At 36.8% G+C, this 13,480-nt stretch overlaps 1 protein-coding gene across 2 annotated transcripts in view; it reads left to right on the top strand.

Annotated features, from left to right (window-relative positions):
* LOC149803608 (small ribosomal subunit protein mS37-like) overlaps nt 1-13,131 on the top strand; it is a 73,028-nt gene extending 59,897 nt beyond the window's left edge. For both annotated transcript variants that reach the window (XM_089953360.1, XM_089953361.1), the window contains exon 4: nt 12,972-13,131. The gene's annotated coding sequence lies outside the window, so the exon portion shown is untranslated. The remainder of the gene's footprint in view (nt 1-12,971) is intronic.
* Nucleotides 13,132-13,480: the final 349 nt, after the last annotated feature.

Below are 13,480 nucleotides of genomic sequence, written 5' to 3'. Positions count from 1 at the left end.
GGTCTGTATTTCACAGTCCTGTGTCTTGGTAGAAAAATATTGTGTTTTAGTTCATTATTTAGGCACTGTCTTTTAGTTCGGACAGAACTTGAATATTGGATGCCTCTGAGCTAGTATTCCAGACTTGCAAAGGTCTTTGTGGCTTTTTGTTTTGTTTTACTGGTATTTACTAAATTTTGCATTTACTCATAACCACAGATTGTTTCTGGGTAATAACGCTATCGTACTTTATCATGAAACTTAGAGATAATTAACTTTAATTCACTTCACTAGCACCCAGAAAACAGGTGTCTGTGACCTACAAGTTGAATTTGTGCTGTAGTAAAAAGTACGTTGTGGAGTTATGAAACTTAATAATGTAAGTTAGTACTTCATCTTTTCAACCAAAGATCCACCGTTCCGGTGACCTAATTGTTGGAACGTCCGCCTCGGATGCTGGAGGTGGCGGGTTTAAACCCTATCCGTGTCAAATAGCAAAGACTTAACACAAATGGTAGTAGCAGCTGCCTCGCTTGGCGCTCAGCATTAAGAAGCCAATGTTAGGACTGGTCGGCCTGGTGTCAGGATAATGTGACTGGGTGGGACGTGATGCTACATGTCTGCGGCATGATGCCCCAGTGCTTGCGATATGACTGAAAAATTGCTAAAGCTACGTTAAAAACTCCAAATCACACGCACACAACCAAAGATCGCTAACGACTTCTATTTTATACTGATTGAGGTTAAATATTTTTGATCAACTGATTACCACAGATTTGTATACTTGTCTACATAGAAGGCCGCATGAATGACATCAAGTGCGATCACATCTCAGACACTTGAAATGCATTCTTTTATGACCGTCCATTTAGTACGTACGCATGGAAGGGGGAGGGGGGCTAACCCAAATGCATACGCTTGCGTATGGAGGGGGTTCTACTGATAATGTACGTACGGTGAAACCTCGATAATAATTTGTCTAATACGTAAGCTGTTCGACTGGGTTCAGTCGGCATTTGAATTTTAGCGGACAATGTCAGTTATAAATTCGATAGTTTTCTGTGCTGATCTTTTCCTGCGATCAAGCTGGTTCGCCGCGCTTGATGTATTTCCTCTTTTGCAGCTCGTGAAGAGAAATTGTTGTTGTGGGTTTAACGCCATTTTCAGCACACGATAGGCTATACATGGCGGCCAGTATTAATGGTGGAGGAAGAACCCGAAAAGAATCACCGACCCACGAGAAGCTACTGGCAAGCTTTCTCACATACCCACATTGGCTGAATCCGAGACTCGAACCGGCGCAGACAGAGGTGAGATGGCAGTGATCCGTAACGGAGAGCGCTTTAGACCACTCGGCCACTCGGGGCCCCTCATGAAGAAAAATGAAAACAAATCAATTTTTGTAAACGCTTGATAAAAGATGCGATCATAGGCTCTGCGGCGAATGAGTTTTCTTTCGTTTGAAGTTTGATTAGCTGATTTAGAGAAAGAGACAGTAAATTGCATGCGAATTAAAGATCAATCCCATAGTGCTACGAAAGATAAATAGCGCTGGTGGTGGTCTCTCGCTTCGGGAGATTCCTAGTCTGCCTCAGCCAAAAACTGGACTTAGTATACTGAATGTAAAAATGAGACTTCTAGCTTGCTGAACGAAAACAAAAATTGCTCATTTGCATGATTATATGGGCCCAGAAAACCTGAAAATGGACCCACCCATTTCACTTGAAATAAAGACAACATGGGTTCGTACTTTTTGGCGGACCTGGCTAAAAAAAAAGATATTCACTGTAAATTGTTATCATTAAGAATGATACGCAATTTATTGTGATAGTATACTCCCCGAAGGTTTGCAGTTTCTTGTACACATTGTTATGTATATTTGATTTACTTGTATCTGATTTAAGATATATTTATTTCATTTTAATTTTTTGTCAGTTTTAATTTAAAAAATTCATTACATGATATTGTAATGTAAATTTACTCAACGGTGATGATACTTTTTTGCAGAAAATAATTTGACCTTGACTGTTAGTTTATAAACACCAGGTGTTGATCCTGACCTTGTTTCAGAATTTGTGGCAACCACGTAAACAAGTTATATCTTTATTTTAAAATGATTGGTAGTTGTCGAGGTCATGATGGGACTTCGTGCTTAAGATGTAAACAATATTTTTTTATTTCTTAGAGTAAAATGATTGGTTTTTGTCAGAGTCTTACTGGGTGTACCTGACCTTAAACAAGTATGTAGTTTCTATAAGCTTCTAGAAGATGATCACGTGACACTTTGTTTACGTTTAGCATACGATATAACCTGTGTTTTGGAGAATTATTCTCAGTTGTATCTGGGCTTTTTCTTACACTAAAAGTTGTATGCTGTGCTGTTTGGAGTTATTTCAAATTACTTGGATTCAAAAGGATTAATTTTGTTATTTTTCTGGAACATACATGTGCTCATGTGAGATTCTTAATCGAAGACAGTTCTTATAAGAAATTTATTCATTTATCAAAGAAACACCCGAGTGATAATTCTTGTTTCTACAAGGAACTATAGAATTAAACACTACATATTTCACCATACGTCATCGTCTTCCATCTTGGATTCTTCATCTGGATTCAAACTTGAAATCAGTTGAACATTTTGTTATTAGGACTACTAAAATTTTATTCGTGGATTATTATTGGATTATTTTTGATTCTATAAAACCGTAAGTTCATATTTTTTCATTTTTACAGACTTTTTTCCAGGGAAATAAATTAATGTATTTTTTCAAAGCTTGTTGTTTTCAATTTCTTGTGTTACTGTTTATTCGAGCCTAAACACGTGACATAAGAACATAAATGACAGCAAAAGAACAGCAGTGGACTGGGACGCATTTCAGGTTAGGGCTCATTAAGGTGATTTGTGAGCGAATCGTGCTTATAAATGTGCCCATACTGTTGGTCATACCAGTACTCAGCACTGGTTTATCGGAGGTTGGATAATGATTGTAGCTTCTGAAACCATGTATTAATAATGATTGTTTTTAAACATTCATTTGTATCGAGATTGTGCTTCGATGTTTTAAAAAAAAGAATGTATTGTAATATTGTTTTATGGCGATGAATCTGTAGTTGGGATTTATTGTTTGTACGATAATTAATGTTTTACAGTAGCTGCCGTAAATTCATTACCACACAGGTGAGCTACATGTATGTGATCGGTAATGAAATTTTGTATTGTTTCTTAATTGATCTATATACTCGTATAAAGACGCTTACGTACTGTGTGTGATAACAGAAACCCCAATTCCTAATTGGGATTCACTTTTCTTTTTCCCATGTAATTTAGTTCCAGTCTGGATAAATAAATAAAAACTTCAAGCCAATGGCATTTCTTTCTATTCAGTCGCTTTAGACCAGTTATGATAGAATTAGAATACGAATTGTAACATATGACATTACGTAAGGTACGATATTTTTCACTTCCTCCGTTGATAGTACCGTATATAACTAGCAAAAACATCGCAACACAAAATTTTAAATCAGTATTTTAGCAATGTTGTCTAAGCCACCGTTGTCACCGCCGCAAAAATGATACCTATTTTTTACCATGCATATACAGGCGAAACAAATAGTTTATAAGCTTAGCGGTATTCACTAAATTTCTAAACAAAATTATCTTCAAATTGAGATTTGATATTATTTTGTTTATGACAATTCTGATACTATTTTTAAACTTTAGTCAGATCTAACAGAACTACAAACGATGCAAAATAAATTTACAGTTTTGAAATTGTATGCCTTGAAATATTGTTATTCTTTAAATAAAGAGTCTAGAAATTCCTCACATTAATGCAAGGTCATAAATCTTCATCAGAGATAAAGCGAGACTCCTTTCTAAATAACTTAAGATGTTGGGGCTGAATTTTGATTGATGACGCCTGCTAAATGTTAAGTCAAAATGTTCAGTGCTGAATCCATTGTTGCAAATGAAGAGGTCAAAAAGATACTGGTCTCAGTTTAAGGAAAAAGATTTGAGATTATGCCGCAGACACGTAGGGTCATGTCCCACCCAGTCACATTATCCTTACACCAGGCCGACCAATCTTAACACTGACCTCTTAATGCTGAACGCCTAGCGAGGCACCTGCTGGAACTATTTCTGTAAGTTTTGGTTTGACTTGGTCGGGGTTTAACCTGTGACATCCCGCATCCGAGACGGACGCTCTAACCGTCTCAGTTAGGATAGGGATGCAAATGATAAGGACATGAGGAAATGATATGCGTGAATATCTTGGATAAATTCTCGTTTATCCAGTAGCATTCCTATTTATTAGCGTGGTGACATGATGTAATATGAATCCCTGACATGATGTAATTTGAATCGCACTTTGACATGACTCAGATGAATAAATTTATTCGATTTATGCAAACTCTTACAGTTACTGTGAATTTTTTCAAAGTGTACACATTTTCGTGGATTTCACGGTTGTTAGAAACCACGAATTTAATGATTCAGTGAACAGTGCTTCTTCTGTGGAAACAATAGAACCCACCTACACCACCTTCTACGTATTAAGCACCAACGAAGGTGCCGTTTTTCATTAAGCCACGAATGAGAAATAACGAATTTGAAGGATATGATAAACGTAGTAATAAACAAGCATTCTTCAAGCATTACATTTTGGAAACTCGTTCATTAATACTATATGACGCTCGCAGAAAGTGGCTTGTTGCATGTAATATAATTTCATGAATTGCATATATGATGAACACTGCTATGGTTTTGTATGGGATGAACACTCGTGAACACTGCTCTGAATTGCGTTTGTGAAGAACAATTATGGACACTGCTATGAATTGCGTGAACACTTTATGAACGCTGCTTTCATAAACTCCAGTGTTATGAACACTTGTTAATATACTGAACTTGATACCAAGGCATACCATATATTGCATGCGAAGAAGAAAAAACTAACATCTTTATTGACTTGTTAAATGGACTAGGCTGTAAACGATTATTCTTATCAATGTTTCAGTGCCGGTCAAATTATTGGAACTATGCCATATCGCACAGAATTTTCCCCAGTTGATAATTTCGATTAACGAGCTACAACAGGCTTGACGCATGTTCCGGTAGGGGAAAGAATTTGGTTTACTCAGGTCTTATCCTTCACATTGCCGTACAAGTGTCTAATTTCGTCATCATAGAATTTCTAAAAATATCTTGAAAAATCTTATTAAAACATTTAAGCGTGTTATTGGTTATAAATATTTAGTTTAGGTTTTTTTAAATAGCTGGCCTGAAGGAATTTATTCGCTCTTAAAGTCAAGGTCTAAAATGATATAAACTTGGTCAGTCACCTACTCGAATGAGTCAGATAGTGGTGTTTGATTGGTTGAATGCCAGGGATGATGTCATGTCGAAATTATCAATACGGTACTGTTTAAGTATTATGTACATAAGTCATTTTAAAGCTCTAAACTTCAGAAACAATAACTTTTTAATCAAATTCTTATCACAAAAGCAAGATAATCGATTTATTTTACTAAAACACTGCTGTTCTCAAAATTTGTTTAGTTGACCGAGGTCCAACGCATATTTATATATTTGTTGGTCTACTTTCATCAGGGTGTCTACAGTAAACATTACGAAGGACCCAGGTGTGAGTGGGTTGTATCACAATAATTGGGATTTTATTTCAAAGTGTGAAGAGGATCAAATTGCCCACTACTTTAAATTTTGATAATTGTATTCCTTTAAATTGATTCGAAAAACTGATCCCCTGCACAGATAATAGCTGTTTAGGTGAAACCCATCATTGCCGACTTTGAAGCACTGTCCTCAGAAGAAATTACTGTCATTTGGAAGACTAAAGAGGAGGACAATGCGGCAATTAGATGGGGTCAATGCAGCCTAATGAGTTCAGGCTTTGAATTAACAAAACCTTTCACATAAAAGTCACAGACTTTAACCCCAAAGTCAGTTTAGAAAACATGGTTCAGTGAAAGTGAAAGCTTTAAAATTTGGCAGAAATATTGTAGGGGAGACAATTAATAGGCATCGCTAGTAGTTTTTATACACACTGTATCTCTAAGTTTGGAGTAAATTCTTATTCTGAAGCTTTAACAAAAATAGCTCGGGGGGGGGGAGGATAAATCAGGTCGATGACAAGATAGTGTAACTACTTTTTGCTGCTGTCAATATTGTGGATAATATATTATATCAGCCCTTTATTAAATATATTGTTCTTGGTATTTTATGTCGGTGCAAATGTATGCTCCTTTGTTGTTGTTGTTTTGGTTTTTTTTTTGGGGGGGGGGGTCAGGTTGTCTTTCAGTCGGTTCTGTTAACCAAAACTCTGTACCGTTTACGAGAAGTTGAGTGTTTTTGTTCTGATCCCTTGCAAGGATGGGTAGCTGTAATAAATCGGGTCAGCTGAGAAACAGTGCCCAGAGTAGTGTTTGAAAGTTTATTAAAACACCCGCAAATGTAACCTGCATTTGAACGGTCGAAAATCAAAATTTGTGGCAGTAAAATATGCAGTTTACGGGGGGAAATGTTGATGTCATTGCGACGTCGTGACTCTGCTATGATGCAGTGCATCGGAGATTTCTATTTTCAGCTATTTTTTCGACATTGTTTGAAATTGTGTTAGAAGGGGGATATTAGTCTTGTATTTGAGAAACGGGGACATCAAGGTAGTTCATTGTTTCATGCATCCGCTTTACTGTCAGCTGACGCGTCGTCAGTAAAATGTAATATGCGACTACCATTAATATCCTCAAATTATCAAATACAAGCCTGTTATTCCCTGTTAATAATGTGCAGATATTTGCAACGACTCTCATTTCCAGTTTAGAGTTGATTTGACAGTGTCTGCTATTTACTCTCATACTCGTATGATCTAGTAATGTCAGATTAATATGTATTTGTGTCGAGCCCACTTTAGCGGAAAGCCAGACATATAGCAATCTTTTGTTCTGGCGGCAGTGGTGGCGTCAAGATTTTATTAAGGTTTTCATTAACGTTTTTGTATTTATTTCCCCAACCCCTTGATGGATTTTCTTCACACTTGGTATGCATCATTATAAAGTTAAGACAATTCGTTATGTGATGCGTTTGCTCTTCTTTTGACCATACTGTGAATGTTGTACAATTTACTACGTTGTGATTTTAACAAAACTTTTTTTCTTCTCATTTGCCTATATTTCCCAAACCATTTGATAGATTTTCCTTATATCTAGGATGAATTATTATGAAATGAAAACAATTTATCCTGCGACAGGTTCGCTTGCCCACTTGATCAAAATTCGAGGTCATTCATATAAAACTTGCTTAAGGTTTTAACTCATATTTCTTAAGCCCCTTGAATGATTATTTCCTTGCTTAGAATGAACAATTATGAAGATAAGACAATTCATTTCGCTTCTGCTTCTGCTTTCTCTGTCTTTTGACCTTGAAGTCAAAGTCAAACGTTTCACAGTAGTGCTTTGATGCTCGAAATGCATGCTCTTACCTTGTTGGGGGTGGGGGGGCGTTTTTATTTTTTTCAAGTTATTTACAGAAAGAAATCAAACTGTGCAAAATAAAACCTGATTATTGAAGTCTATTTAACAACATTGACATAAAGTGGTTATTTCACATATCTTTAAAATGTAAAATACATTAATTTTGTGTATAAAATATTAACATAAGATTTTTATATAAAATTGTACTAAGTTAATATCAGTTTTCCTTCCCATGCATTGTGATTCTTGTTATACGAGGACATTTGTATGTGGTACTCTTTAATTGATGTGTGTGTATATTTTTTAGAACTTTGCTATTGACATTTGAATTCATAGATGCCTGTTGCTTGAAAAGGCCTAACTTTAGCACATCAGGAGCGTGATATTGATTCAGAAAGACTATGTGGATAGATATTACAGTATATATCAGTGTAAGTTGTTGTTGTTGTTGTTGTTGTAGGGTTTAACGCCATTTTTCAGCACACGATAGGCTATACATGGCGGCCAGTATTAATGGTGGAGGAGGAACCCGGGAAAACCCCAGAAAGAACCACCGACCCACGAGAAGCTACTGGCAAGCTTTCTCACATACCCACATTGGCTGAATCCTAGACTCGAACCCACGCAGACAGAGGTGAGATGGCAGTGATCCGTAACGGAGAGCGCTTTAGACCACTTGGCTATCAGTATAAGTGATAATACATATTATATCTATTTCTATTTAGACATTTGAAAGTTTAACGATCTGGTCATAACATAGAAATTCGGGATTTGTTCTGGCTACTTTGTAAAATTTGCAGAATCGTGGTGCCGACTTAAGTGTAATCTTAACTGCGTAGAACAAGACAGTTTCACACTTGATGATTGACTCTTTTAGAGGTACATATTCCTACAAAGATTTAGGAATGAGATTATCAACCTATGTATATGATTAGGTTTGTCATGTTGATACAAACAAGTTAGACCTACTTACAGAGAATTAATAAGCTATTGGGCAATGCCTCCATCAGGCGTTTCCCTCTGACTACCCATTGTTTGTTGAAGTGAGCCGAATCTTGGATGCAAGGTCACGTTTGATGCTTGATCCAGACTAGCACCTGGCATTACAAAACATTGATAGACCGGAGTACTTTTTCACAGGCAATGGTATTACTGGCAGCTGTCACTCATGGTCAAAACAGATTTTAGCCTAATACGGAATGAAAGCTTACAACTGAACATTGGAAGTACTCGTACGATGTCCAGCATCACGATTAGCGTTGTTTTATCTCATCAATATTGATTCCATGCTACACTTAATAACGATTAAATTCTGCCTTTGTAAAATACTTTCCAAAACCGCTCCGGTGGCCTAGTGGTTAGAGCGTTCGCCTCGGAAGCGGGAGGTCGTGGGCGCTCAGCATTAAGAGGTTAGTGTTAGGACTGGTCAGCCTGGTGTCAGGATAATGTGACTGGGTGGGACATCATGCTAGACATCACTATAAACTGCCACACTGCAGACATCGTAGCGATATGACTGAAAAATTGTTAAAGCTACGTTAAAAATCCTAATCACACACACACACACACTTTCACATTTGGTAAAGCGTTGGACCCCTAATCCAGTTGTCGCGGGTTCGATAATAGCCTAAGTCAGCCCAGGTCTGCTGCCTCGGTGTGCCACTGGGAAAGGTACAATAACGTGATAAAAGTACTGTGATGGTGAAAGAGATATGATAATCCCCCACCTGTTATGGTGCTTTGTATATCTTGATCTAGGATGGTTTGACGCGAAAGTGTGTCCTCTAATCATCTACATGATTGAATTTAAATTTGTCAGAGGTGCGGGATGTGTGATGATCATTTGGTTATCATTATCTATTAGATGATCGACCACGGTGTTATTGCCCGGATCGAGCAAACAATTAAATAAAATGTGAAATTAATGCATGGAATAACACAGATCTGACTAGAGATACAGAGTAGGAAAAAAAAAATGATCCCCCGTATGTAAAATATAACAGTTTAATCAGTTACATTAACAAAATGAAATTGAACATGACATCTGAATGATACATTTTTCTCTTAGAAATAGACTTACAAAGTCTATGCAATGTATGTTATACCGATTAAACAAATTTCATCATAGAACCGAGTGAATGATCGAACATAAATTACCTGCATGTCAGCATAACATGGTTGCTTCCTGTCCTTTCCAAATCACTGCTGTTGAACGTTAACGTTGTCATATTTCCTCTCTCTCTCTCTCTCTCTCTCTCTCTCTCCAAACCTCTTCGGGTCATAACATGGTTCTAGTCTGCACTCCTTTTCACAGGGTAGCACAAGTATGGAGCTAGGGTTTCCTTAAAATAATCGTAATACATAACTTAAATATCTGTTAGATTTTTCTTCTCCAGGCATCGAAAAGTATTCCCACTCTTTTTACGTCAGATATCATCTTCACGTAATTCAACAGAACTAAACTAATGTGGCCAGTTCGCAACCTGATACTGATATACAAAATATTATCATCAAATTAATGTATGTAGTGGTTGTTCTCATTCCTGACTGGAATCATGACATAACTAGACCTCTTAGATAGACTATTTACTTTCCACTGTGGGATGTAAATTACTAGCTTAACATTGTCAATAGACACACGCCAATTTTCCTCTGTTAAGAGAATTCGCAGCTTAATTACACAAATTAATTAATGGACTTCACGTTTTATCTTAACTACATTACTTGCTAATTAGAGATTAATCAACATAGGCATAAAAAAATCAGTTCTTTCACACGTGATACATATAATTTTGAAACAAATTAATTCTCACAATTCGTATCAGAGTAATACCTGAAATTCGTAGGATACATGAGTCCTATTAGATCTGAACAAAGTAATTCGAACAAGTTCATATCAGTTTAAACCAGTTCATATCAGTTTGAACAAATTCGTGGAATACATGAGCAATATAACATTCGAGACAAATGTTTGCACACCATTAACTTCCGAATTCACGGAAAATTGATTTATGAATTTAAAATAAATAAATTCAACAAATAAATACAAACTTACATTAATGGGTATATTACATGTGATTGAGACAATATTGTTGTGCCCTTTTGAGACTCGCTCTTTCTGTGCAGCCGAATCTCTTCTTCCATGTCCCTCAACCTTCCAAGCCTTCATCACCTGGACAGTTTGAGCTAAATTCTGGCTTTCTACATAAACTTAGAAAGACTGATTTCGCGAGTAAGATTACTTAAAACCTTGAATTTCGTTTGGGAAACCCCACACCCCTCGAGTCTCTTAGCCAGTCATTATTGGTTTCTCTAACTGCCAAAAATGTAGTATGCCCATAGAAGTTACAATAATTATTTATGTTCCCACTATATTATTAGGTTTGTCTGGAAAATATGGTTTATGACACTTCAAATGGCCAAAGTTGCCTCTGAGTTGTCTCTACTTTGTCGTTTCCACTTCTTGGCTCTACCCTAACATATGTCGGACCGTTATTCTAGCCGGTTCTAATTCAAATTCAATCGTGCCCTCAAATAGAGCATACCCCATTCTTCTTAGGCAGCAGTTTATTGCGAGCCTAGCCCATACGTCAAAGTTGATTGTTACGTGTCATGCTGACCGCGACAAAATGTGCTGCGAGAGAATTTACACAATTTTTCATTATTACAAGTGCCATTAAAACCATGAAAACAAAGACAAAAATGATACTGACCATGTTCGCTAGCTAAGGCGGTCCGTGCACTTAGTTCCACATCAGCCCTTGGCATATGTAGCCTGCTGAAGCGGTATCGACTGCTCCGCCATCAGATTTGATATAGCTGAAAAAGAAATTTGATATACCTGAAAGAAACTGATCCAGTCAGATCTCTTTTGTTACATGTACTCAGGGAGATAGAATTAATGACAGGGGGCCGCAGTAGATGATGACATATGTCCGTATCAGTTTCTGCAATTTAAACATTTCACACAAGTGTTAATTCGAGTCAGTACATGTGAACATAATGGAAATTGCCTCAATGAATATCTGATAGGTGACGTAACTAGTTATTGACCAATTAGCTCTGTAACTCTTTCATTTGCAGGAGGGTTATTGAACACAATTTCCGCTAGCTGTATTTGCCACGGGTAAATGTAGAACTGAGTCGGTCGAAGACCCCCTGGCCAGCGAAGATGCCGACTAGTATACTTTTTTCCAATATTATCTTTAGAATATCATTAACTTGCAGAGCATTTTGAACAAGTTACATTGGATTTGTCTTGTCTGTGAGCAACTTGGCAAAGGAACGAGACAAGCGATTAACATTTTTCGATATCCCACCATCTCTGACTTCTTTGCCTTATGCAATCAGCTAGTTGATGTATATATGGTCAGTTGTTCCCAAACTATTTTGAAAAGTAACGCTACCGCTCTACTTGAAATTGCTCAACTTAAACATCAGAATCTGTTAGCATTGATAGTAATAATCGTGGAATAAATATGACTCATCGTCAACAATAAAACATTTATTTTCCCCCAAAACGAGTGAGTAAAAAATTGGGATTCTTAGCTACTATGCTTCTCACTTTAATGTTATCATTCGCAACTGATTGCGAAAACTTTCAAGTTCAGCGTTCATATATGCAATAGGAATGCTAATGTAACAAAACGGCTTATAAAAAAATAGCAAGGAAGTACGCTGGAAATTTAAAATTAACCGAAACTTAGTTCTTTTAAGCAAATGTTGCAATTCAGATGTTATCAAGGTACATCATTTTAGTCAGATTTAAAATTTTCGATGAGATTTGATAGACAAAAAGGTTTGAAACGACTGTCACGCCAGTGACGTCATGCGAATTCTCCGAAATCTTGGGTTGTTGGTTTGTGGGGAGTGTTTTGTTTTGTTGTGGGGTTTGGGGTATGGGGGGGGGATTGGGGATTTTGGTGTTAGCCCTGGAGAACACGGAAAATCCTTTTCCGCCATTATTTTCCGAACTCTTTGCTTCTTAATGCTGAGCGCCAAGCGAGGCAGCTGTTAGTACCATTTTTATAAGCCTCTGGTATGACTTGGCGATCTCACACATCCGAGGCTGTTTCTCTAACCATTTAGGCCACTGGAGCGGTCGTTTTATATGCAGATCTCCATCAGTATGTATGTTGTGTTTCCGGAACTTATGATAAACCACGGCAGGTGAAACTTACGTCATTGTGACCTGCTTTTCTTACACTAATTGTGAGTTACAGGTTAACCCAGTATACAGAGTGTGTCCTCTAGTCAGATATGAAGTTATAGAAATCATATCTACATGGAACTTTGTCAGAATGTTCCTTGTTCCTTGTATTATTGTGTAGATATGCTGAGGGAGGATTTACATTATTTATATTTCTTATGCTATTTTTTTATGTCTGTATGTTATCTCCAGCATCACAAATTTACCAGTGTGCGAGCCTGCCAGATAACGCTTGTCTTTTTTAGATAATTCTTGTCTTTTTAAATTGATCAAAACACTTCGTTTATTGCAGAAAAGCATAGCTGGCTGGAGCGTGCGACAGAGACTTGAACAGGAAATTGACCATCATATGACAAAGTCGGACCAAGGAGATGTTGAATATGTAGCTGAGATTTTAGGAAAGCATTGTTTATTTAGTTGAAAATAATAATAATAAAATCTGTGCACTTCTGTTTTTATTGTTGTTGCTATTTTTTTTTTTTCGTTTTATTTGTTACGTTAAGACCATTCTGTTTTATTTTCATGTATTTACATTACCCCAGATCATTATATCGATAACGAGGCTAAGCGAGGGCCGAGCAAGTACATCGTCGATTATTACAGCGGAACACGCCTGGATCACAACAGTGAACAGTATTGTGTAATTTAGGCGATAAGTGAAAAATTAATGTAATATTATGAATTTATATTGATCAGCTTGCTCCTTTTCGTACTGGTTGTTTACTGACGTTGGTGTCACTTCCTTACCAGGTTACCTGATAATAATAATAATAATAATAATAATAATAATAAATAACATTT

This window comes from Sinohyriopsis cumingii, chromosome 3 (assembly GCF_028554795.1).
Source record: "Sinohyriopsis cumingii isolate HCF-2022 chromosome 3, ASM2855479v2, whole genome shotgun sequence".
NCBI classification, from domain to species: domain Eukaryota; kingdom Metazoa; phylum Mollusca; class Bivalvia; order Unionida; family Unionidae; genus Sinohyriopsis; species Sinohyriopsis cumingii.
This window is presented reverse-complemented; position numbering and strand designations above follow the sequence as displayed.